The following is a 27,415-nucleotide window of genomic DNA, read 5'->3' as shown; positions in this document are numbered from 1 at the left end:
TGGGTGCTGGGGGGAGGGGAGAGCACCTCTCCCCTCCAGGCTCAGGGCCTGAAAAACCCTGTCACTGGAGTTCCCTTTCCCCATCCCCTCTAGACGTCGGAATGGTTCATCAGATGGAGATGGAACTAGAACTGGGCTCCCCCATGCTGTGGGTGGGGAAAGGGATCCAGAGTTCAGCACCTGATCAACAACACTAATGTATTCTGGCTTTCTCAGGGCCACTGATCCTTAGGCTTCAGCTACAGGTTAAATGTTGCTCTGTTGTGATCTCTGGATGGTTGATTAACAAGGTTGTTGAACAAAGCCAAGAGCAATGAACCTGCACCTGGGTCAAGGCAATCCCCAATATCAATACAGATGAGGGGGTGAAGAGATTGAGAACAGCCCTGTGGAAAAGGACTTGGGGGTACTGATGGATGAAAAATCAGAGATGAGCTGGCAGTGTGTGACTGTAGCCCAGAAAGCCAACCATGTCCTGGGCTGCATCAAAAGCAGTGTGGCCAGCAGGTCAAGGGAGGGGATTCTGCCCTTCTACTCTGCTCTGGTGAGACCCCACCTGCAGTACTGTGTCCAGCTCTGGGGGTCCCCATGTAAGAAGGACATGGCCCTGTTGGAGCAAGTCCAGAAGAGGGCCACCAAGATAATCAGAGCCCTGGAACATCTCTCCCATGAAGATAGGCTGAGGGAGTTGGGGTTATTCAGACTGGAGAAGAGAAGGCTCCAGGGTGACCTCATTGTGGCCTTTCAATACATAAAAGTGGACTTATAAGAGAGTTGGAGAGGCACTTTTTACCAAGGCTTATAAAGACAGAAGGGGTAATGATTTTAAACTGAGAGTAGGTTTAGATTAGATATTACGAAGAAATTCTGTACTGTGAATGTGGTGAAACACTGTAACTGGTTGCCCAGGGAAGCTGTGGATGCCCCATCCCTGGAAGTGTTCAAGACCAGGTTGGATGGGGCTCAGAACAATCTGGTCTAGTGGAAGATGGGGAGTTAGGTTAGATGATCTGTAAAGCTCACATCCAAACCAAGCCATTCTCTGGTGTTACAACTCTATGGTTTTACAAATGAGATCACAGTCTCCCGATAAGGAAGCTATGCTTTTCACTTGCACATTTTTATGGCATAGGAATAAAAGGAAGGTAAATAAACAAAGTAATTACCCTTTTGTCATCTACCATGACAGACATAGCAATCTGGAGTTGATAAAGATGAGATTTCTGTCATGGAAGAGATCATGTTTTGTTCTTGAGCTCTAAAGTCAGCAGTCGTCACACATGATTCCCACCTTCAAAAAATTACTTTGTATAATTCCAAATTTTCAGCTCAATAAATATCATTTTGAATGTCTTTTTTGCAGAAAAATAAGTGTATTTTGAAGCAAAAATTTTTTTATTCTGAAAATTTTTTTCTCATAAAAGCTCTTCAAACAACAATCCAGCAAAATCTGTATCAATTTAAGAAATACATTTCACCAGCACACTCTTCTTTCTAGAGACAGCTGTTCAACAAATGTTTTTGAACAGTTCTCATGAAATCTAGCTGGAGAGTTATGTGGAAATATATCTTGTCTTTACATTACAATGAGGACAGTTTATTTGTTAGAAAGCTTTAGCTATAACATGTATGTCATCTCCATCAGGAGACAGAAGTTGAGGTATCTTACCCTCCCCGTTTCTTATGGTCACTAAAACAATACAAAAGAAGCAAAATTTAATTAGTGGAGACAAATCTTGTGCAATATGATAAAGCCTATGCACGGAGCTCTTCTTTCTTTTCCAAATGTACTCAGAAACCATATCCTAATCTGCTAAAATATATAGATATACAGTTATTAAATACAGTCCTGACCATTTGCAAGCGTAAATCTGCTTCCTTAATGCTCATCTTCCCCTTTTGTGTTAATATGGGAGAGTAAGAGTGGAGCTGAATTCCTCTCAGGGAGAGGAATCTTTTTAAATTAAGTTCACTGAGATATTTACAGGGCTATCCTTAAAACATATTTAAAAGAATATTTATTTTGCAGCTTCTGTTCATGATCTGTTAGTCCTGTACTGCACTTTGAGATCAAAATGCAACATAAGTAGAAGGATTTGCCACAGTCCTTTCCAACCCAGTAAAAGATGTCTGCATCTCTTTTATTTCCCAGTCATTACCATTTCAGCAGAGTGCCTTTATGAGGTAATCAAAAGAAAACATCCCGGAAATTTCTGACATAACTTCACTCTTTTTTCCCCCCATCTCAAACAAGGGCCAGATGCACACTCTGAGACTGAGTCACAGTGAGGGACTTTTTGGTTATTTAATTACAGTTTTTAATTAATATGAGAAAGCTTAACTGATCCTAAGTAGTGGTAGTGGTTGACAAATTACAAAAGCACTCCATGCCCACAGAAAAGCTAATACTGCAAGGAAAGCACAGGGAATCAACACTAGTTTGTAATCAGTTACATTTCAAAGAAATAGTTTTTCCAAGTGTCTTTGTGCATATGGGATTACTATCATCTTTGAAGTTTAAATCATTTTTAAGATCTGGCTAGGGGCAAATTAGATAGGAAGGTGGCTGTGCAATTAAATTAATACTTTGGAAAGCTCGTATGGTTATAAGATCCAAGTATGTACCCTGATAAAATGCTGCCAACACTTTAAAGAAGTGTACCGACTTATTTTTTACCAATAAATTTTGTTGCTGACAGACTTGGTAGGTGTATGATTCAGTGCTTAGCGCTGGTAACATGATTCGTCCAGGTCTCTGAACAGTTGTCCGAGATGAAGCTGCAGTGAAGATTGACTGTGAATTCACTGTGAATCCCCTTCCACAGTACTTGGCCACACTCACAGTGCAGCTTGGAGAGACTTGCTGAGCCGAGATTTGGTGCTGTTTTCCAGCTCAGCCTACTGAAGCGGGGACCAAAAACATCTGCTTGAGGTGGCGCCAGACCCACGGAGTCCCACACATGATCACAAGGCTCATTTCTGTACCCCCCCTCACACCCACCAGCGGTGCCTGGTGCCAGGCTTCCCTGGGCAGGGAGAGCTGCACCGCAGCCGGGACAGTCACTGCTCAGGGACAGATGCTGGAACTGCAGCCTCTCCCACGGCACACGGCTTCCCTTCGTTGTCTGGCACACTCATCACATGCCTTCATCACCTGAGTGAGTGCCTGCCCCCATCACTGAGCCCAGCTGCAGGATTCCTGCACAGGGCTTTGCTAACTCGAGAGGTCCCTTGTGATGGGCTGTCAGATTCTATCTCTGCATCTCCTTTTAGATTATGTGGGTTTTGGCTGCCAGTCACTCTTGCTGACAAAGAAATCAATCCTCTCCACAGAGCCGAGTGGTTTTGTAAAATGTGTTCTGAATCATATCAACCAGATGCCTTTATAAAGCTGCATTTGTGACCAAGACTTGACAAAAGAAAGGGAGTTGCGAACTAGAGTATACCCTAATCTTTCAACCTCTTGAAAAGTCAGCTAATTGTATGGACCAATTAGCTGAAAAGGCAGCTGAAAAGAGGGTGTTATTTGAGTTTGTGCGTGTAAATCTCCATTTCAGTGAAAAACTTGAACAAAAGTAGTCCCATTTTTTAAGGAAAATGAAACAACAAAAAAAAAAGTCACATCTGTATTTGCAAGAAGAGCCAAAACTTCATGCAGGCTCCTTTCACACAGCCTTCAGGAGCTAAGCCCCATTTGAGCAGCAAGTGTTCAAAGTGATTCACTGTGATTCACTCCAGGAGAAGTTAGATACCTGTGATATTTTGAAAACCTTTTTGTGTGATAGTTTGCATCTTCAGATGCCTGAATATTTTTAGAAGTCTACCTTGATTTGCCTGTCATATCAATACAGTTAAGGTGAGGTATTATCCCATTTCCTAGATCTGGAAGTGGAGGCACACAGAAGTTGAATCATTTACCCAAGGAGACAGACAGGAACAGTCCCACTGGGTTATAGCAAAGGGCCACTCAATCCAGGAGACTCTCAGCAATGGAGGCTTAGGACAAGGCTGTATGTGTCTTGAGCTGTATTTCCCCGCTTTTGCCTTCACAGCTCCTACCAATTGTTAACACAGGGGCTTTTTGAGGCAGTTTTCCCTCCAGCAGACCATGTTCAACAGCCATCAACAGTGAGCTATTCGCCGAGAATGCATCAAATCCAAATTTTTAGCCTCCTGTCTTGTAGACTGGATTCTTGTAAAGGCTATCTGAAACCTGGAATCAAGTTCACCTTAAGACTGAATTCTCTTGAAGGTAAAAGTATAAAACACATGTCCCCTGAGAATTTGGAGACATAACTCAACCTGGCTTCAGGGACACAAGGTTTTCACGTGGACTCTCTCACAGAATTTTAATTTTCCATCTGGAACCTGGCTCTACCAAGGTGAACAGAAGTGTCCCAAACCCCCACAGAGCCAGCTGTGCAGCTAAGTCTGATATCTGTGAGACTGAACAATGTGAATCACTTATCTCAGTTGTTACATTCAACACGTTCCATAAGAGGAACCACTGAGAGCTTTCAAGAGCACTTCAAGGTTTGCTTTGCTGCAGTGCCTGTTGCAGGGGACTGCATTTTCAATTGTAATGTACTGCTTTAGAATGAATCCCAACAAGGCAAAAATTTCTTAAGCTATTGTGGTATTATAATTTTAATGAATATTTTCCTTGTTTCCCTAATACTCTATGCAATCTAAGCAAGGAAGGAGTCACTGCAAGCAATGTCAACTAGCAACAACAAATGTAAGAATCAAGGAATTTACCTGCGGGGCATCACTCACTCATCAGGTTGGCTTTCATTTACCTTAAACACCCACTAATGATTAACAGTACTTTACTTCCCCATTAAAAAGAAAAAGCACACTCCTGAGAAATTAGCTGTGTTACATCTTGTAGGACTCTTTTGGCAAAGGAAGGGCTAGGTTTTGCAACTCTTTCCAGGAAAACCAATGCCTCCACTTTAAGAAAAAAAGTCAGAAAAGAACAGTGTGAGAAATAGAGGACAAGTGGGAATGACACTGCAGCAGCACAGCTCCTTGGAAGCTGGACAAGGTGACAGGACATCTATGGTTTAGCAAGTAAATGCTGCAAAATCCTAAGTGTCTCCATTCCTGTTGGAGTTAACGGACACCCAAATTCCTGAAGGAGGAGAAGTATTTCTAAACTAAAAACTCTTTCAATCAGCTCTTTCATTTTGCTGAAGCAAAAAATCAGTGGGTTCAAAATCAGAGAAAAGCTGATCCAACAGCTTATGCAAGTGAGTTTCTTGCCAAAAGAAGGAGTGCTGGAAGAGATGAATAACTTAAAAAATGAGGATACCGTGGTAATATCTAAAATGTTTTATTGATGTGTCTGAGCCCATTAAAATAGCATATTTTTCACCAGACTAGAGAACTGAAATATGTATTTATATTTCAAAACAAAAAGCAAAACCTAAATGTCATTTTGCCAATTATTAGGCAGTTACATTTATTTTAAAAAATGAAATCAAATTTAAAGGTTATGTTTATTTAGCATAATGCAGTATCATGTAAAGATGCCCTGAATGATGGACAAGGGTATTGGCAAGCAAGCAAGGAGACATTCAATAAAAATAAAACCTGCTGCTGCCTTGGAAGGGTAGTGAACCAAATAGGGTCATGCTGTTATGGCCATCTAGAATCAGAATTAGCTTGCAGAGAACTGGTGCCAAAATTTCTGGATGGTAATGCCCTTTGCAATCCTGAAGGAGGCTACATTCACCTAGACACTTTATCTAAACCTCCTTCTGGCTTGCAGAGGTTTTCAAGCAGTCTTCCAGACACTGTGCTTGGTTTTCCCTCATTGCCATTATATTTCTCTGTATACGTGATTCGACATTGAAGGGTGAACCAGTTCATAAAATGCAACTGATGCTTGCTCAAGCTAAAAAACTTGGGGTATTTCAAAAAAAAGCAAATAGAAAAAGTATCAAATGAATATGTTTAGGTTCTTGTGACAATCTGGACCACTCAAAAAATACATGTCTGCAGTCCCTATGGGAGTACTGGCCAGTAAACTCCATTTAAAGCCGAAACTCCATTTTGTCTATGCAGATCTTCACCTTGACAAATGTCCTTTCACCTCCATCTTCAAAGTTAATTCTTAGGGGCTGCTAACCTAAAAATAGAGACTAAGGGAACTGACTCCTTCATAAAAACATAAACATCTCGGACAACACAATAGGAGGGGATTGATTTGAGTGATTACTTTGCAGCTCTCCTTGGCAACAAAGCTCCCTGGCCAGGGTCTGCATCCCTTGGGGAGCCTGAGCAGGATGCTGCGTGCCAATCACACTGTGTTGAGGTCTGCTAGAGGATGCTTGGGAGTAAAAGAAGAGTTTGACAGAGAAAAGACTGTTAAAGTGAAGCTGCTTTATACAAGGGAAAATAAGAGAGGTAGGAACAGACGGATGAGCTAAGGGAGAAATATTAAAAGGTAAATTTGACATGAATGTACATACTTTTAAATATAATTTTTATAATATTTCTGTGAAAGACAGCCATCATTTTTCAATGTACTCTATAAATGGTCTTTGCACAGAGATTTGCCCTTTCTTGCTCTTTCTCCAGCTAGGTGTTGCCTCAGTTATCTTCCTCCTGAGAGCCTAACAAGCAAAAAGATTCTCTGTTACAACCTCATCTCTCTATTATGCCTCCACCTGCCTCAGCCCCAAAAATTGAAATCCCAAGATACCCTGGTTAGAGGCAGGAGGAGGAGTAAAAATCATGGTAAGATTCAAGGCTAATTCTCCTAATGAGAACAACATATTTCCCCCCCTGCTGCTCCTGAGGCCTTCTGAAAGCCACCATGCAGATGTAGAAAACCTCACCAACCACCTCCCTGTGCAGTAGCCCCACCTCCTTGCCCCAGGCATAACCACAGGCAAATAGCTAATGTCGAGTCACAAATTTTTGCTAGCATCCACTTCAAGATATTTGAAAAACAGAGAAAAGTGATTTAGATAGATTTCTTTTCTTCAGTAAATTAAAAAAATCATTTAACTAGATGTACAGGACTTGCCTTATTCACTCTGACCCAAGCTCACATTGTTCACTGCTTCCAAAGCATAAGCCTGTATTCCCTTTTGGAAGTGCTATAGAAATACTGCTCAGGCACATCTTCAGCATCTTTCTTTTCTCACTTTTCACAGTTAACCTCGTTCATAACTGGTTTAACTGGTTTCCCCTTTGGAGATGGCAGCTCATGGAATTGCTGCAAAAAATCAAAACAGCGCGGGAAAGAACGGCCCAAAGTCCCAACAACACTGAAAGTCACAGACATGACAAAAAGGTAAGCAGGTCATACTTTTAGAAGTAAAGTTTAAAAAAAAAGTGGGTTTTCCTTAATTGTGGAAAACAGATACATACCTACCAGCTGAGGTATCCTCCAAGTCATATTTCCTTTTGTGAACTCTCCTTCTGTTTGTAGCAATGTGCAGACTTCTACAGCCTAATTGAACATTTTCTTCTTGAGTATTCCTATTTCCCCAAGATCCTTTCAGCAGAGACATTTCCACTATCAGCAAAAGCAGACTGTTCCTGTTTGTGTCAGGCAAACCAGATGGAGAAAACAAATCATTAATTTATGACTTAGAAGATACATTTCTATGACAGAACTTTGTAACACCCTATACTTCTTTTTTTATTTAATTTTTCATTACATTTATGAGCAGATAGGAAAATAAAATTAGAAACAGGAGATTCCTCACAGAGGTGGCATTCTGTCCTCAATCCTCAGGCTGCAATTACAGATTGTCTTCTGCCAGTAGCAGTACCAAGAAAAGTTCCCCATATTCTCAACACCCTCATATTGGTGGGTGTAAGGGATCAGGGCTGTCTGGTGGGGAAGAGGGGTAGAGATGGGTATCTGGGGACAACACCACCTCTACTCAGCTGAGCAGCAGCAGAGCTGCACGCCTGGCCACAGCCTTGGCCAGCAGGGATCAGTCTAGTCCAGAGATCCCATCTCTTCTTTGGCTCATGATGGTATCCAACAGCAAGTGACCTTTCCTTGCTCATGCTCCTCTGTCAGCCTTGATGGAGGAGAGGCACTAGTTTTATTTGCCTAATTAAAACATGCCTGACTGTTTCCATCATGTGGATACACCTGCAGTGTCCTGCACACGGGTGTTGCACACTCTTGCTAGCAGGGACCTGGGAATGAGCATTTGGGATAACTGCCAAGTGCCCAGGGCTGTTGGAGGGATCCAGTTAGCTTGTGACAGCTCTGCCAATGGGGTTACTCCCTTGCAATTAGCCTGGGATCTGCCTGTCTTACACTTGTCAGGTTTCCCAGGGGCCAGGGGAGGAGAGGACTGATCAGAAATATTGCTTGTTGTGTTTTAACAAGGCAATAAGTCTCTCCATCTCCACTGCTGAATAATTCCCATAGCAAAAGAAAGAGTGTGCTCTCTCTCTCTGCTCCCACAACTCTTCTAATAGCTTCATGGAGCAAATGATTTGTGTGTCTCCGAGTGCTTTGGATAGCTCCTCTGGCTTCTTTATGGACCTCTGTGCATCACAGTTATCAATCACTGCTGACAAAGAGGGAAGGTTATGAAAGTATGTATGCTTTGGAAACCAGATTTGAGTATTGGTTTTGTTTGTAAAACTGCTCTGATTGTGGGAACAGTGACAGGTTCTAAGAGGGCAATTTAATTTTTTTTAAGTCAGATGAAACGGCTGGTGCTTTTAGTTAATTGCCAACTCTATTTTCCAGTACCAAACAGAAAACAAATTCTATTCTATTCCCCATAATGAGCCAATTCCAATTAGGGTAATTACCATGGGATAATTGTAGACTACCTATGGTTAATTAGGCCTCCACTGTGTGTTTACAACACTGCAGGAGCGTAAATATTTAATGATAACCACAGCTTCATACATCGTTACCACTTAATTTAATATATTACATCATTGTTATTGGGAGGTTTGGAGAGAAAAGAGACAAAACCTTGAAACATGATCAGAAAAGCTGCAATAGACTCTTTCCCCAGTAGTAAATCATCCTGCCTGATAATGTCATTATGCTGAAAGATTCTCTTTTTTTAGGTCATCTTATGTTCACTCAGCAGGAAAAACAAGTGTGCCATTACCAGCACTTGAACTCTGAGCTTAATGGCAAGCAGAAAAGGGACATGAGAGGTGGGGGTTGACTCAGACATTCCCATATAGCCCTGTCTTTCTGGGGCACCACACTGGTGGGACAGTGGGCACCTGCATCCTCACTCTGCTGAAAAACACTTCATGAAACACAGGTAAACTTATCAGAATGAAACAGAGAAAGAATAATAAATATCTGAAAGTTTTACTTGGTATGAAATGTTGGCTGGTCTCCTTGGAAATCTGGGTGTTTTTCATTTAGTCTTTATTTCATTGAAAATGTGACATCATGAGCAAGAAGAAACAGAGAAAGCAAGCATTTGACTTCTAGAGAAACACATAGGAAATTCCATCTGCAATCAGAAACAAGATCAGGAATATAAAACCCACAGACACCCTTCAGTTTGCTAAGTGGCCTCTCAAATTTGTCCTACATTCAGAAATTAGCATTTATTAGAACAAAGAAAATTCCCCAAAGCATGTCCATGTGTGGGGTGTGAGCAAGTTCAGTTTGCAAGTTGTGTAGTTTAACTCTTAATCTGTTAAAGTCTTTCCTTAAACATACAGAAGTTCAGGATCCCCATCCCAGATAACAGGGGAAAATTAAAAAATCTGTTTCTTCCTTTTCACTATAGTAGAAAATATCCACATCTAATATGGTTTTGTTGGGAGTATTCATGGTAGTTTCCAGCTTTGTCAATACTTTATGATAATATAAGTTCACTCATCTGTAAAGAAAAAGTTTAGTCACAATTTTAGTTTATAACCTTCCTCACAAAGCAGCCCTAACACAGCAGCTGAGTTAATAACTCTTGTTGCCAGTCTCCTTCAGGATAACTTCTCATTCAAGAGACAACTGTGACAACTGATGATTTTTTCCTCCACTTAAATTGTATTTTCTGAGTAATACTACAAGTGATACAGAAACATCCTGCTCAAATACCTCTGGTGTTCTTCAGAAAGGAAAACTAGGTTTGCAGCACAACTAGTGAAATCCTCCTTGTATGCCGTGCCAATACTAATGGACATTTTTGCTGCTGATCATCTTCCACTGATTTCTGGACAGTACAATAAATCAGAGCACTGTCAGGAATTCGTATGTCCTGTAAAAATGGTTGCAGTACTTTTCTTGACCCATAAGTATGTCAGTGGTTCCAGGTCTCCTATTCAGACATAGCCTCTGGGTCTATCCCAAACAAGAATCACTGCTAATGAAGAAAGTCCATGTGCATTCCCAGGCTCGTTACCACACTCTTATCCCTCATGAAGAATAATTTCAAACTTATTTCACAATCTCTAAATATAGTATAATCATGCTTACTGTTTAGGTGGTGGTGAAAAAATCTTCAAACACAGAATATTTTAAAGTCATACTGCAGGAAGCCTGATGCAGCACTTTTGCTGGCTTTGTGGTGCCCAATTCATCTTAGAAACACCAAATTATGACAATTTATATGTAAACTTTTTGTTATGTCACAGTTACTGATGTTAATGAACTTTCGAGTGATTTGGAGATTTGGTCATTTTCAAAAAACTTCCCATATCAAATATTTTAGATGCTTTCTAGCCAGCTGCCAAAAACTACTGTCTACCTTTGGCAACTTCATCAACCCAGTTAGCACTATCTTCAAGGGAATTTAAGAGACACTAAGGATTGAAACTGTGGGACAGCATTAAAAAACCTTAACTCATTGACTGTGCTGTATTTTTAAATTACTGTACGTAGTCAGTACTAAAACTGTGACATAGTATCCACTGTGCCAGTAGCAGTATTCTTCTGGTTTGAATTTAATAAAAAGAAAAAAAAATCAAAAATGCAGTTAATATTTTTGCCAGATTTCTATAGCTCTTAATCCACAGATCGTGCAGCTAATTACAGTCGCATTTGCTTCCAGGACTTGACAGAAGGCCAGCTGAGGTACTTGCATATTGGGAAGAGGCAAGGGCAAAGAAATAGCAGTTATTTAAGAAGCTTTGCCGAAGGCGGACAGGAGAGGAGTTAACAGGGTGTAAATCGCTGTCCTTGGCGGAAAAATCATCCCGCAGAAGAGGCCGCCGCAGGAAGGCAGAGGTCGGGCAGAGAGGAGCACGGCCGAGGCATCTCAGCAACTGACTGGCAGGTGAGACAGAGCCCCGGAGAGCAGATCCTGCAATCCCCTCTCTCCTCCCTGAGCATCACCGAAGCCTGACGCACTGCCGGGGACATGCTGGTCTTCAGCAAAGTCCGGCAGCTCAGGAAAAAACCTGTCCACTTCTTTTTGTTTCCTTATGGGTTCATGCCATGCACAAAGTACGAATCTAAACTTCATCTTCTAAACATATTTTACTAGATTCTCGTTTTATTAGCTGCAGACTGAGTGAAATGTGTTTTATTTTCAACAGCAAAGACAAAGAAAATGAACAATGAAACATTAAACATTAAGCATTAAACTCTTACAGCTCCATCTTGAATAAAATTAACTGAAGTTACCTGACAGCTATGCTTTTCATTTCCACTCCTCCACATTAATACTTCAACCCTAGTTGTTTGCCAAAAGTAAAGTCTTATTTAAGTATGCAAGTGATAAGTGATTCATTTAAAAGTTAGAACTAACAATTCTTACAAGAAAGCCGGAAGCTCATAGAGATAAAATGCACCTGATCTAATCACATTTCCCTTTCTTGAACTTATCCTACTTTTTAATAGCTTAAATCACCTCTAAAGGAGAAAAATAATCAATGCACACACATCTCTGGTGCAATTTTTAGATTGCACCTTGTGGCTAAAGCTATAACATACTGTTCTGCTCCAAGAAAGCACTCCATGAATGTGGGATCACACAAGTCTGCTTCAGCGAATTTACCAGCTGTTCATTTCTATAAGAACAGGTGTAATCACAAAGAATTAAACTCTTGAAAAATACATTTCCTTCAAAAATTATGTCATGGCTATATCAAAGATAAAAGTCAACAAGCAGTTAAGAAGTTAGTTGAAATCTCAGGAGGATAACTGTTGTATGCAGCCAGTCCTCTTAAAAAATCAGGAGGAAGTGGACAATGGAGGAACTGCCATACGGACACGCTTTTAAAAGATTTTAAAGAACACAGGAAAATAATCTTGTGAAGGAAAACTTTATACATATTAAAGAAGTGCTACACAACAGGTCTGGAAAACAGTCAACTGTCATTACTAAGAAGCTATCAGATCTTAAATCTAGGAAAATTGCTCTATATAAGTGGGTCACAGGTGAACACTTATTTGGGATATATGAAATAGCAAGGGAGATAAGGTCAGAAAAAATATGAGCCTGATCCTGTTTTATTTCATCTCTGTTAACAAAGCAATACTAAAATATAAATGCAGGGGGCAATATGGCTTTAAGATAGCTTCTAATTCTGTTTAAAGTTGACTTTGAAAAGAACAGAAAATTACATACCCATAGAAAACACAAACTCAGCAAAATGCGAGACCCACAGTCTGTGCTCTGCTGGTCCATGTAAGCCAAGCAGGTGGCTGTACCAACCCATAAGCACTCTCTACCATACACTGATTCAGTCTTTCCCAAAAATCACTCTGCTCAGCCTGCAGTTTCTTTGGATGTGTCCGGGAGCAGCCAATTCTTCATGAGAAGTTTCCATTTCATATCTGACTCTCTTTAACACTATTTTCAGCCACCTTGACAGTCATTCCCTGGAAGCATTAAACCTCTTCCAATCTTTTCTCTTAAGGGAAGCCAAGTCTATAAAAAACAGTGGGAGAACAGTACTGAGAATAGCAGGGCAAGGCAATTATAGATAAAACTGAAAATATGGCCTGTAGTAGACTCTACACACAAGTTGTGCTGACCCATTTCAATGAAAATGGGAGATAGTTGAAGAGTTACATAATCTCTGTACCTCCTACTGCCTGCATGGCTTAACTTGCCAAGCACTTTAAGCTATTGAGCTATTGTTTTCAGAAAAAAGGGTGTGGGTGAGTTTTATATTCCTTCATGCCGAGTGAAACATTCTCTTCACTCTCCCCTTCAAGTCCTAATACACTTTGGCTAAATCATCTAATGGACTCAATGCTTTTTGTCTCCCAAGGACCTTCCTATTTCTGTGTCTTTCTAAACTTTGCAAATTCTCTATTGCACTTCAGAGCAGATGCCAGCATGAACCTCTACAAGCATCATTTCATTATTTCTCAATTACGCAAACTATGCTTCTGAAATGGCTTGGTTAACTTTATTATATCCATGAATTTTTTAAAGGATTTTTAATTACATCCCCTGCTGTCTTAAGCACCCAGACTTTGAACAGGAAACAAATTTATAAAATTAATTTCACAACAGGCTACAGCAATAAGTTGTATTTTTCAGAAGACCAAAAAGAATGGGATGTTTTTGTCTATATAGTGACAGAGCTTCAAAAGAGAGTTGCAAGACATCAACATGTCAAACTGTGACCATGGTAGGCATTGCAATCATTCTTTTATTTGAAGAGAGAGGAATATTTAAAATGGTTTTCTTGAAAAATCAGTTAATTCCTTGGTATATTGATGACTTTATTCTATAGAGTCCAAAGACAGAAGAAAGGTTGGGCATGTGAACACTAGTGTAACTCAAATCAAGAAGTATAAGTTTTGTTGATTATTTTTCACTGATGTATTTTTCTTGGGTGAAAGATCCCATTTTGCAAGATATGATGGAACTGTGAACTCAAACCTGCAGAAAAAAAGACCTGAATAACCATGAGGCAACAAATAAAGAGAGTGCATGATCCATTTGACAGAGGAAAGTAGGAAGAGGAGTGATTTTTACTTTGGCCTTGCTTAAGATACATGCTATGGAGAAGAATTACTACAGTTTAATATAACTATAAGTCATATGGATCTGTTTATGTCTAACTCCAAAAGTAGGGAATATTGTGCAGCTACAGATGCTGGACTGTGTCATGACAAATGTGTGAACTGTTTTCACCCTATTATACAGCATCGTGCAATCAGGAACCACCCTGAGCTGTGCCCCAAGATGATGGAGTCATGTAAACCCACTTGATAAAACTGTGGCACTCAGCAACAAGCTGGATAAATTGCACCTTCAGAGGAGAATCTGAAGACATTTAATAGCCATGGGCCTAGAATATGACAACAGGATATTTTCATGGGATGTATACTACATGTATTTTTACTTGTGTATCATGTCAGCTTCATAGTCTTGGGTCATTTTCCTTTATTTGAGAAATTTTGTCCCAACATTCCTTTCATATATCATCAAGATCAGCTTTCCATCATACAACCCATACCTCAGTCAGTCACTTGAATGTCTTTATTGCTTGCTATTAGTGATGCAGTGCTGGAAACCATATTCTATGTGTGTAGCGATTCAGGAAATCTACCTCTGTTCAGGTGGAATTATATTATTGTTAGCTTTAAAACTGAAGTATTATGGAAAATTGCTGAGTGAATATGTTTATTTTTATGGTCTGTAAATCATAGTACTTATTTTAGGAGTGGAAATATCTAATGACAAGGGTTTAAGTCGTCAGCTAATTTTCTCCTTCCAGACAAAAAAGAGAATGTAGTCTAGAATGGAGAAAGTAAATTAGGACTCAAAGAAAAAAGCCAAGCACTGGAAAGGAAGGCCCACAAAGCTACATTAAAATCCTGTAGACTGTATGTATTCTGCAGCATTGGAGACTGTCTGTTCTAAAGAATTTATTAGTGTATTGAGGGCCCTCTTATTGAATTTACAGCTTCTAATGTAATCAAACAATATTTTCTTTGGGACACTAATTACTTTTACTGTCTATGCACAGGTATGTATCTGTCTGTTTTTATAGACCATTCAGTACTATATATGACCAACTCAATTCATATCATTTCCAAAGTTGTCTATAAAAAAAACCAAAAACAAATACTAAAAGTAAGAGGGAAATCCTGTTTCCATTAAAGTTAATGAATACTTTGCCATTGTTTCCAGCAGGGGTGAGATTTCCCCATAAAAGAGAACACTTACATAAATTCACTTTGCTTACTTTGCAGAGTCACACACAATAGAATCAGTATCCTTGTCCAAAGTTTTAAGGGGAAGAGAGATCTTCTTCCAGTAATTTTTAAATTGTAACTCTATGTGATGCTACTAAGAAAGTTTTATGTATTTTCCAAGTAGTTGGGATATTTTAGAAAGAAATCAGTGAAGAAGCCAACTAATATGTATTAGACACTCTTGTTTTATTACATTTCATTTTTGATAATCCAGTGATATATATATAGGGATATATAGATATACTGTCATTGCCATAAAAGGATTTCAACGCTATCAATTTACTACAAATCCCTGTTGGAATGATGTTTCTACTCCCAACATACCCAGCTGATTGATCAGCTGACAGCTGACAAATTCGGGTTTCATCAAATGAGGGGATAGAAGGCAAATCATAGGTTTAGCTTTAAATGGTTCATCTGGTGTTCCTATATATCTCAGTATTTGTCAAGTTTATCTTTGTGCTGCTGAGGACGAGTCACTTAAATTCATCTTCTGCATTTTTTTTCTGTATTCCTGCAATGACAAACGCAGCCTTCTGCTCTGACATGAAATATGTAAGTTATCCGTAGTGGGGACATGAGATTGGCAGAAAGCAGTGAGCTCAACTACCTGAGCTGGGGAGGTTGCAGGAATGTGTGTCAGCAACGAACTGGATGGTCTAGCTGAAGGTGATCAGGGGTGGACTTCAATTATGCTCTCTTTCACCTTTTCTGCAGTTCCTAACTCCTCCCCCACAAAGCAGCAAGCTAAACTGGAAGGCACAACTAGATTAGATGCAACTTGATCTTATCTATAGCTGTACAGATGAAATCATTGCAGCAACTGTCACCTTAGGGTGTCCCACTGAGCCCTGCCCTCAAAAACTAGAATAAAATGTGAGACTCTAACTCCCAGCACTAAAAGGCAACAGTAATAGAAGTGTCTGATGCGTGTTAGTAAAAGGGACAAAACATCTGAGAGTGTAAAACCTGAAAGCAATAAAACAGACAAATATACTCCCCATATTATTTTCCAGGTAGGCAACAGTGACTCTACAGGTCTCATTAAACCATCCTGTAAAATGGCATTAAATTTTAGGTACCTTGTTGCACAGGTTAGCATAATGAAAGACAGACATATGCATAGACTGGCAGTCAAACAGAGGAAAAATAAGCACTAAAAATAAACTTGTGGAGACCATGAAAAGGAAAGGATGTACACTCCAGAAGGTGATACACTAAATAGTACATAGAAATATGCTTAACATGCTAATACAACATGGAAAATAATATTTAAATTTAATATAAGTCTAGCTTCTAACAATCAGTTCTATCATTCTTATAAATCATTGTCCAGAAAGAGCACTAAATAAATTTTTCAAAACTTCTTAAACCAGACATATTTTTGTGATCCTGAAAAAAATTTTGAGTAGAGTTTCATTAACATAAAGGTAAAAAGTGATGGCCCAACAGGATCAGTCATTGCTAATCCACCCAGTTGTACTGTATATTACTGAAGTAGTATAAAACATCCCTTACATTTTCTGGAAGTCTGACATCATGTAAGAAATACTACTGGAGAAAAAAAAAAAAGAGTGGACCAATTAGCCATCCATAGCCCCTTATTATCTGTGAGCTTTTTTAGTTTTTTATAAGAACATGAAAGCCATAAAAATGACAAGACCCATTTTATAGATATTTATAGGTAGATGGTCCCTCAAGAGAAAGAACTGCTCCCTGCCGTCTGGGATAATATGTCTTACATTTAGCAAAACCTACAGTTTAAGCTTTTTGATATTCATACAAATATTATGCACATAGACATCATCAACAGTATGGATCTTTTTGTAACTGTAACAGCTTTATAAAGAAAGTATATGTATTTAGATATCTGATATACAAAGGAGTGTGTTTGTATATGTATATCTGTACACATTTTACTTGATTTCTTCCCACTTACAATGTCTGAGACAGAATTCAGCCATCAGACTATTTCTGTGCTTTCTGTAAAATTTATTTCTTGATGTTTATAAAAATAAAGTATCCTCTAATCTGACTCAGTCATTATTTAAACAATGCTTCACTGTGGACGGCTGATTTGTTCTCTTTATTGCTGTGAATTTGATTTTTTAGAGATTTGGGTACAGGGGAAGAGTTAATGAACAGTAACCAACAGTAACCAACAGTAACCATCCCAACTAAGGTGCACTAATTCCAGGTTCCTCACCATTGAGTTGCTGATGCCTGAAAACCAGCAAGCAAAATATAAGTTGTTTCACTATAATTTGAGTGACTTTCATAAAAATTAATAGAAGATACAAGCAAGGAAAATTAGCTGCTAAAATACAGAGGGAAAGGAGATGAGTGGACAAGTGTCCTTCAGGCATATCTCAGTACAATGTTTGGTGGTTATTGACTCAATCTACATCAAGAAAAGTAGTTTTTTGGCCAGGAAGGACAGTCCTTTAGCAATTTTTCTACATCTACAGAATAAAAACACAACCCCAGCATTCAGCCAAGCAGCTGGTTCATTATGTCTCCCAATTCAATCAAAAATGTATTTATGATTGGTATAACTTCTAAATTAGACTCTCCTATATATGTTCTTACTGTATATAAGGCACTGGGGGGAACAACTGAAGAGCCAAGAGAAAAACTGACTGAAGCAGACTCCAAATTAATATTAATGAAATGTAAAACTATAGCAGCATCTGCCTCCTTGAACTGTCTCTCATTTTCTGGTAGAGGTGTACCTGAGCAGTCCCAAGGGCTTAAATAGGTGGAATTGGCTCCTATGCCTTCCCTGACAGCTGATTAATTTGCAGTCATTGCAAGAGATAATGTTTTTAATATTGGCAGGTTCTGTTAAAAAAACAGATGGGTATTTTATGCCCCCACTTTTGCTTTCACTACAGTGCAGCTCACTGTATTATTCTCCAAACTGGAAATGATGATTGATTATGGCCAGGGAAAAGGAGGAACTGGCAGAAGATACAACCAAGAGGGGACCTCATCAATGTCCATAAGTACCTGAAGGGAGGATGTCAAGAGGGTGGAGTCAGGCTCTTCTCAGTGGTGACAAGCAATAGGGCAAGAGGCAACAGGTGGAAACCGATGCAAAGGAATTTTCGCCTGAATATGAGGAAGAACTTCTTTAACGTTCCAGTGTGTGGGTGACCACACACTGGAACAGATTCCCCAGAGACGTTGTGGAGTTTCTCTCACTGGAGATATTCAAGAACCATTTGGACACAATTCTATATCATGTGCTCTAGGATGACCCTGCTTGAACAGGGAGGTTGGAGCACCCATTGTGCTCCCTTCCAACTCAAAATATTCTGTGATTCTGTGCAAGGCTTTTGAAAGCACTGTGGGTTCAGCAACAGAAAGGAGTTACTTAAAAAGATAACAGACAAAAATGACTACGAAATATCAGTTGCGTGTTTGCCATCTGTCAGAGGAACTCTGATAAGCAAAACTGCTTAGAAAACACTTTGAAATCCTCCAGTGCTAACACAAACTGTTATTACTATTATAATTTCCTTCCCTCCCACAGGTTGGATGGCTTAGTCACTGAAGGTCAAAATGACTCACTGAATGGGCATGCGTTTGTGCCTGATTGCAGGCATGGAGAAACCTCCAAAGATCCCTGGCTTTAGCAAGGAAACTGAGGAAGAAACTGATGTGCTGGTGCTGCTGTGCCCGCAGCATGCATCCCAGACCCCTGCAGAAAAGCACAGGGCTTCAAAAACTGCTCTGCCAAAGCTCAGTGTTTTTACTTCAACCATTGCATCGCCCCAAGGGTTGACCCAAAGCACACAGAAAAGAGGAAATCCAGAGAAGAGTCTCTCCCAAGACAGGTCTTCATGCACTTGGGACAGGCTGAGCTACTCAGACCCAAACAGTCTCATTTTGGATGCAGCCATTGGACTCAGCCTAGAGAACCCTCAGAGGATGGCTCAGCAAACCTGTGATAAATGAACATGAGAAATAGGCCCAAATAATCCTTTCTATGGTTCCCCCAACCCTCACATTGTAATTTTTCCTGTATAATAGGCACCCTGCACTAGTGTACATGTGCTGCCATCCCAGTGACAGCTTGGACACAATCCTTGTTCAAAGGCAGCATTACTCCCACTGGGAAAAGCAGGTTGGGATGTGCTAGCTAAAGGTCAGGTACAGAGGGTGACCTGACACAATTAAATGACAGGAGATATTTTGGAACACAATGAGGGACCTCGTGCTGAGGAGTAATTCATGTACAACATCTGTACCCAGGTAGGCCAATAAAAGAAACTTCCTTTGGCATTCACAAGTGTAACCCTTGGCAACTGTTAGAGCTGGCCAATACCCTGTGTGGATGTATTAATGAAAAATGCCCTGTTATTGCTAGCAACCAGATCAGCAAGTTATTGGTCTTTAAATGCTGCAATAAAGTTCATGCATGAGGAGTACAACCCCAAATGGAGGTTTCTCCCCTGGCCAAACTTATCCTTTCTCTGTCTTCCTAGATAAAAGAGGACATAGAGCAGGCTTTAATTGTGCCTGGTATGTCCAAGTGCTTTGGACATGAATGCAATTGCTTTCTTTGACAGGAGGAGGAACGTGACTTACGTAAGAACAAGAGAACGACATAACCTCTTGCAAACTAATAAGTACATTGTGTGCCGAGACAAAGCCTGTAGGAAGAGAAGGTGGCAAGCATAGCTGGTACCTTCAAACAGTGTCCTTGGCCATGCTTCTAACATGTCCTTGACCACTTATTTACATCCTGAAGAAATCTGCAGCTGCAAGGATGAGTGAAGAACAATACCACCAGAGGAGCAAAACACAGCCCTGACAGAGGTGTCCTGTGGGCGCCCTGCATCCTGCATCCCAGCTCACTCTATGAACCATCTGGATGTGTGGGCCACATGGGAGTTTAATCTCACCTTCAGTAGTGCATACAGAAGCAAGCTCTTCTTCCACCTCCATAAGCAGATAGAGATTGGTAGGGAAAGGAAATATTGAAATTCCTCTGCAGGGAAGGAAGGGAGGATGCACAGTCCCATAGGTGCAAATGAGCTTTTTGCAGTGTTCTCATATCTTCTGGTAAACTCATAAAAGTGACCATCATCTGCACTTTTTCGCATTAATCCCAACAACAGAACAAGCAGAGGACACCTTAATTTGCATTTTTCAAAGTAGGAGCAACATGCCAAGAATACGCACATGAATATTCAAGAAAAAAACTGAGAAGCTTTGCCAGATGCTACATGTCAGGAAGTACTTGAATCCACGTGACCAAAAAGCATTGCATTCATCGATGCTTTCATGGTAACAGGCTTTCCTATGCTTGAACACCTAAAATACATTGTTACATCTACAAAAGGATGGGTGACATTTGTTTTGCACTGCATTTTCTACACTTTGTCTGACAGATCATTTCCCAGAAGGCTGTTTGATCCAGGCATTTGTACCACATATAATATAACAGTAATTCAATATTGCAGAGTGAAATTTGCCACCCATGATTACCTTGATCATTTGAAAATTGAGTGGCTTTGAGAATGATGATTGTAACTCACACTGTGTTACGGTTCCTCAAACAAAAAGCTGGTGTAAATCTTCATCAGAAGCAAATGAACATAAAGCTGCCACTCCGAAGCAGTGCCTGTCTTTTTCCACACTTGACCAGGTAGCTGTTGAATGAAATTTACAATGTAATTTACTTCTGGCTCACATTCGGACCAACAAAAGGGTTAACCAAAAGTATTTCTGATCTTAAAAGCCAAGTGTTTGGAACAGCAGCATCCTCATGAAGAAGAGAGGACATCCTGAGGAAGAACTTGTGAAGAGGACTACCTGACAGAGAAGCCGTTGTCCATTTGTAACTCTTTTGAAATTTCCTTAGCAGGGAATTAAGGGAAAACAGCTTTAAAGTTTTCATCACAACCATCTGAAGGTTGCACAAGCATTTATACACTGTTATGGGAAGGGTGTATATAAGCAACAGTGATTTTGTTCCTTTTTCAGTCTTTGCCATCATAATGAAACTATAAAAAATACATATTCTACTTAACAGCTTCTTAAGAGGGGTGATTTAGTGTTAGTGCATAAGGCACCTGGAGAAATTATTAGAGCCCAAATGCTGCTATACAACTTATATGCCCTCTTCAAGGCCATAACTAACCAAATTAACCAAATCCTGATTTGGGGGAAGGAGGGGAGAGGCTTTCCATGACACTGCCATGACTTTGCAGTGAGTGTGATGGTCCTTAGCTGCAGTTTATTGGCTTTACCATCAGATATGATGGGGAGACAAGGAAGGACTGCCAGCAGTGAATGACGGGAATTGCGATTCCTGTCACTTGACAATTTTCCTAAGTCTGAATGCAGGCCTGCCCACAAGAGGCACTCGAACGGGGCTAGCAAGAGGAGAGAGAGCACAGGAGGGCAGCAGGAAATAGTACAATAAGAAGGGAAGTGTCCCATCCCCTCAGGGTGCTGGCAGGGAGACAGCTCTGCTGAGGGCATGGAGTTGGTGCACACTTTACCCGGGCTCAGGGAGGGGGTCACACCAGCTGGGGGCCCACAGCTCTGTGGGCTACCCCTGCCCTCCCTGCTCCTGGGAGGCTTTGCAGGGGACTAGCAAAAATACCCCTTTTCTGCTGGGTTTGTTCCACTGAGGAGGAAGAGTATGTGTGTGGTCTCCTGGCTTATGAAACCCTTGGCATTTTATTGCTCCTTAGCTTTAGCATAACTGAGTGCAGCAGTTTGTCTGCTGTCTGGGCCAAGCGTGTCCCGACTTGCATAAAAGGAAATTAACACTGAGGGTTTCGAGCTCGGACCATTTCTATACTAGAGTAAAACTGAAGTATTTTGACACATTCAGCTAATTTGTGCTGTAATCTAAAGAGTGGGAAAGAACTCCCTCATGTTAACCCATAAGCACCTAATATCCATTACAGCTCCAACTCCTTCCTCCATAGGACTGAATCCTCTCTCATTAAAATTTTGCCACTGGCAGCAAGAGGCCAGGAATCCCTGAGGATTTCAGCACACATTCATTCATACTCATGAAACATTATCCTTTCCTAGTGGGGACAGGCCTCCTCTAGGCTGAAACATTCATGAACAGTGAGTCTGGAGGGAACAGGAAGAGCTTTACCTTGATAAATCACTGCAGCTGGACTTTCTGAGCTGTGTTGAGCATTAATCAGCTTTATTTAATTTATTTATTTATTTTGGGAAGGTCTAATGAAGCTCACCTGAGGTAAGAACTATAGCAGTGAGCTGTCTTCACTAAGCAAATCCATTAAGCGTTCAGAGGAGTTTAAAGGTATGAAACTGTAACATTGCTGAAAGAACGTACCCCAAAGGGCAGGCTGCTTTTTCATCTTTAAGGTATTGATTGTGGCTGTTACTGTCCTTAGAAAAACAGTGAGATGCCAGTGTAAAGCCAAACTGCGCTACAGTTTTACAACCAAATTATCAACAGGATTCTAAAAAAATTCTTATTATTTACCAATAAACCACCAAAAGTTAAAAGTAGTGAGCTATTAATTTTGTGACAACACCACATACTAATCTAAATCTATCCATTTCTGGTAACCATATTTGAACAGCAAGGGAAAGGTCAGGCAACTACACACAATCTGTTCCTGTGGAAATTTACACTAGCTGAAAAAGAAACTACAAATCCTACATCCCTCACTATGTGGGATGGGGAAAGTAACTCTCTCTTCAGCTGCCTCATGAAGGGTGAATACGCCTGTGCTTTGTGTAAGCCTTTGAGTTCATCTTAGGTCCAGTACTAGAAGGAGTGTAAGTTTTCTGCCAAAGGTTGATGTCTTTGTTGCAAAACTGGAGATGAAGCTGCTAGAGGCAGAGCAAAGCAATGAAGCATGCTTCTATCCTGGCTCACTCTGCTTACCAGCAGATTCCTTCAAGGCTATTTTTGTGTCCTTCATCTACAATTCCTAAGTCAGGCTTTGGTCACTAAAAGTCCAACATTCAACTACTCCAACAGCACCCCAAGAGCTGAATGCCAACCTCTCCTACCTTTATCAATACACTCTTTCAGTTTTCCTTTCTCAGTACGAATTATATTCAGGCTTTACCTGGAAATTGTTGCCTTTAATACTCAGGGTTGCTTTTGACATTGATCTTCTTCGAACTACTGCTTCCTTCTACCAGTGCCCTAATTCAGATGGGAAATTACTCATGCGTGTCATGTGTATCAGCTCCTAGAGACCTGTCCAGGTACAGGTGAAGTATTCATGACTTATCTTGGGTTGAGAGTTATCTCAAGTGTTCAAAGCACTTCCTTGTTTTTACAACATTTATTAGTCTGATCCTGTATGCTGCTAATTACAATTTAGTTGTACCTACTCTTACTAAGTATGTGTCATCAAACAATCTCTACCATTAATTTTCCTTTTCATAGAGATTGCACATGACACATAGATATTATATGTGACTGATATTGTTAAAGGGATTTTAGTCCAAGGAATTTCCACTCCACCCCACCAAGGCTCAGGACACTACGGTGCCATGCTGAATGCTTCAGAGATGAGATGATACCCATGAAAGCCACAAGTCTGACATCTGCAAACACTGATCTGTTTTGATAACTGCTCTGCAGTTGCTGAGGCTGCTGCTGCCTGGATGAATTAAAAGCAGAAAGAAATTACTTCTTCTTTCATATTTAAAAGCTAGAAGAAAACTCAGTTCACAACAGATTTTCAGCAGAATCTAACACTAATCAAAAATAGAGGCCTGAGTATATGAGCCTAATTATTGTGCAGGGCTGTTTCTCCAAGATTATCAAGTGCAAAAAGAAGTAATGCTGCTTGGCTTCAGTTCTAAGCTAAACTACTCTGGCAAATACTGCTTCATGTTCCTGAATCTGCTGACATATTATATTGTTTACTGTGTGATTTCCTATGCACTTTTTAAGCAAGATGAGAAAACTGACACACACAGAACTAGTACTAAAAAGACTTTTATATTTTACATTTAAAATGTGAGGATACCAAGAGGATAAAGAAGAGTTTAAGTCTGTGAGATGTTTTGTTATTGGGTTACTTTCAAAAGTTTATCTGTGAAACCGTGGTTTCCTGAAGTGAAACTGTTCAGGGCTGCTGGGATAGCAGGAGCGATGGTGAGGGCATCCTGGAGTCAGAGCAACAAAGACAAGAGCTGCTTGACTGTACCACTGCATCCCAAGCAGCAACAAGCACTGCACTCCCTGCTGAGCGTACCAGCATTGTGTGCCTTCAGTCACACTTGACCAAAAGGTGTAGCTTGGGTCAGGTCACTTCCTTTGGCATTTTAGGCCATCTCCATGATGGCTGGAGATCAAGACTATCTTCAGAGTTATGCAGAGTTATACCTCTTGTGCCTTTAATAGTAACAGCAGAATCACAGAACCAGAGAATATATCAAGTTGGAAGGGACGCACAAGGATCATTGAATCTAATGGCAATATGTGTTATCTTTGGAGTGCAAAAGGTGCAAGGAGCATCAGTCTTGGTAGGCCATAGGCTAGGATGCCACTTCTTCACTTGTACTCTAATATGTCTATTCATATTAACTCCATTTAACATCTGCAGCTGTGTATAGGTGGTTCAAAAGGTCTATTGGTGACCATATATTTCATGAACTCAATCCAAAACTGAACTCTTGTTTTACTCGGCATTTATTTTTATTAGTCTCGTTTCCTTTTTCTGTGTATGTGACTACAGCATATCCCTGGGTGTTAATGCTTTCAGAAAGCTGGGGTAGATATCCTAGGAGCTCTGACAAGGGGACCTGCATTGATTTAATGTTCATTTAAGAGGTGAAAGCACAGGAATTATTTGCTGAAGACTCCAGCTTTTCAGGTGTTGCAAGATGTGATCTTCCCATCCACCAGTCTGGTTGGCAGGCAGAGTGGTCAGGGCTCCTGCGTGACAGAGTCATAAGCCAGAGGTGTTAGGCAGAACTTAGTTTCAGCAGCATAGCCACAAAAAATATAATTCCCCCAAGAAAAAGGAACAAACATCACTTTTTTGCCTGCAACTTCATTTGGTAGTAACTATGCAGTGCTTTCACATAACTGTTTCCATTTTTAAAACTTATTAAATAACTTTTAAAGTCTGCGCAATTTCCAGCACTTCATAAAGACCTTGAGTTGTGCCATCTTCATTTTGATCATCTTCAGAAGCTTGCTGAGTCACTGAGATGGTAATCCAAAGGGAAGCTGCCGTTTCTCTGAGCCAGTGCATCCAATATGAGTGTGTGAATGTGACTTTTTGAGGGCTCTCAGAAGGAAACAGGACAAGGATAATGTTCCAGATATTAAAAAAAATCAGGGAACCTCTATAAAGTACTTCAAGCATATGCAAAGAAGGAAAGGACTGTTAAAACCCAGATCTAGAAAATCATGGCATTATAGTATAAAAGCAAAAAAAATAGAAGATAAAATCTAGAAGCCAGAACAAGAAAGACAAAAAACTGCTTGCATACATTAAAAAAAAAAAAAGCCTTTTTATGAATCATCAGTTGCAAAAGTTGGGAATTACTTTATTTTAAAACTAAGCTGCAAACAATTTGGGGTTTTTTCCCCTCTACCTTCCCCTCTGGGACACTTGCTTGTTTTTCAGCGATAGTGCAACAGGTAAACTGAAAACCTCCCGTACACAGTGACTGGTTTTGATATGTATTAGTCACTCTAAAACTATTCTCCCTTCAAATCAAATCAAGAATTGTATATGCAGGTTGTGAGATGAAATTCACTCATGAGATGTCCCTGACACTCACTGATCTGGAGTTTCTCCAAGAGATCCATGCCAAGGTACTGTTTATTTCCATAGTAACTATGTGCCAAAGAAAAGGTAAGTACTATTAATGTGTAACACTTGTTAAAAAGTTAGAGTCATCATAAAGGATGGCTGGAAGAGGCATTGCTTATTTTCATAGCCAGTCTCCTAATGAGAAGTCTCCAACTTTATTTCAGCACTAAATAGGCTTTTGTGTTTTACTTTGTTGTTTTTTTTATTTTCGTGAATTTCTTTAATAATTTTTTTAATCAATGTAAATTTTTAGTATTTCAAATATCCCCAGGACTGGGTTCTACAGCTGAGCTGCTGCCTGGTGATTTCCTTGAATGCTCCTTCTCACTTTAAAAGAGAAAAATGATCCTTCCTTATAGACCTCCATCCCATATATGATTTTATAGCTCTTTCATATTTCCTCCGAGTCAACACTTTTCACACCTAGAGTCCTTGTCTGATTTTTTTGTATTGAGCCTATTTAACACACATGATTATCCTTGTCATTCAACTGTGTATCTTTTTAGGTCCTATTTTTTTAATATATATATAAAATATGTATTTTTTATATATATATATGTACTGATATGAAGGCTAAAAAATGTCCACAACATTCAAAACATTGTAGCCCAGTACTGTTTTATGGGTCATTCTCCCTCCCTTCTCTCGTAATTTGCTTCATACTGATTGCCATTCAGGACTGGGCTGATGTTCCTACAGAATTTGCTATTATAACTTCAGAATCTTTGCACTGCTTGATAATAGCTTCTTCAGAGTCTGCAATTGCATATATTAAATTAGGATTTCTCTTGTGAACTCTTTTTATATTTTCACACATTCTCTTCCCCAACCCTGCCATAATGCTCAGTATCACAAGATGTTATAGCAACTCTTCACACTTTCCTGGGTTTTGTTTTTTTCCACAAAGAACAGTCACTGAACTTTGCCGCGTCATTTTTCACCCCTTTTCCATTCATTTGTGAGTGTAATGAAGAGCAGGGCTCATCAGATATGTCCCTGTGGGACCACAGTGGAAAGTTCCCTCTGGTGAGAAAAGTAACTACAGATTCTTTTAATTGGTTGCTTATCCATGTCAGCACTGTCCATCTCATCCCAATCATAATTTCTTAAAGACCCTTCGGTGAATGATCTTGTCAAGTGCCTTTCAGGAATCCATGGAGACCGTGTGAGCTGTATCTCCCATATCAGCATGCTTGTTCACTCCTTCAGAGAACTCTGATAGATTTAGGAGGAACTAATTACCTTTACAAAACCGTGAAGAATCTTCCTCAATGTAACATATTTCTCTACATAACCAATAATTCTACTCTTTATTAATGTCCAGTCTGTAAACTTCTAAAACCTCTGCAACTCCTTTCAATAGCAGTCAGCATCATTTGCTACATTTCCATTCCTCTGGTATCCAGGTTATTGGTTGCTAGGGTGCAGCACTTTCACCGCTGCGACCCGGGTTCGATTCCCAGCCCCCCGGGCAGATGGAGCTCGTCAGCCCTGT

Source organism: Lepidothrix coronata, unplaced genomic scaffold (assembly GCF_001604755.1).
Source record: "Lepidothrix coronata isolate B3197 unplaced genomic scaffold, Lepidothrix_coronata-1.0 Scaffold191, whole genome shotgun sequence".
NCBI lineage: Eukaryota > Metazoa > Chordata > Aves > Passeriformes > Pipridae > Lepidothrix > Lepidothrix coronata.
Note: the sequence above shows the minus strand (reverse complement) of the source record.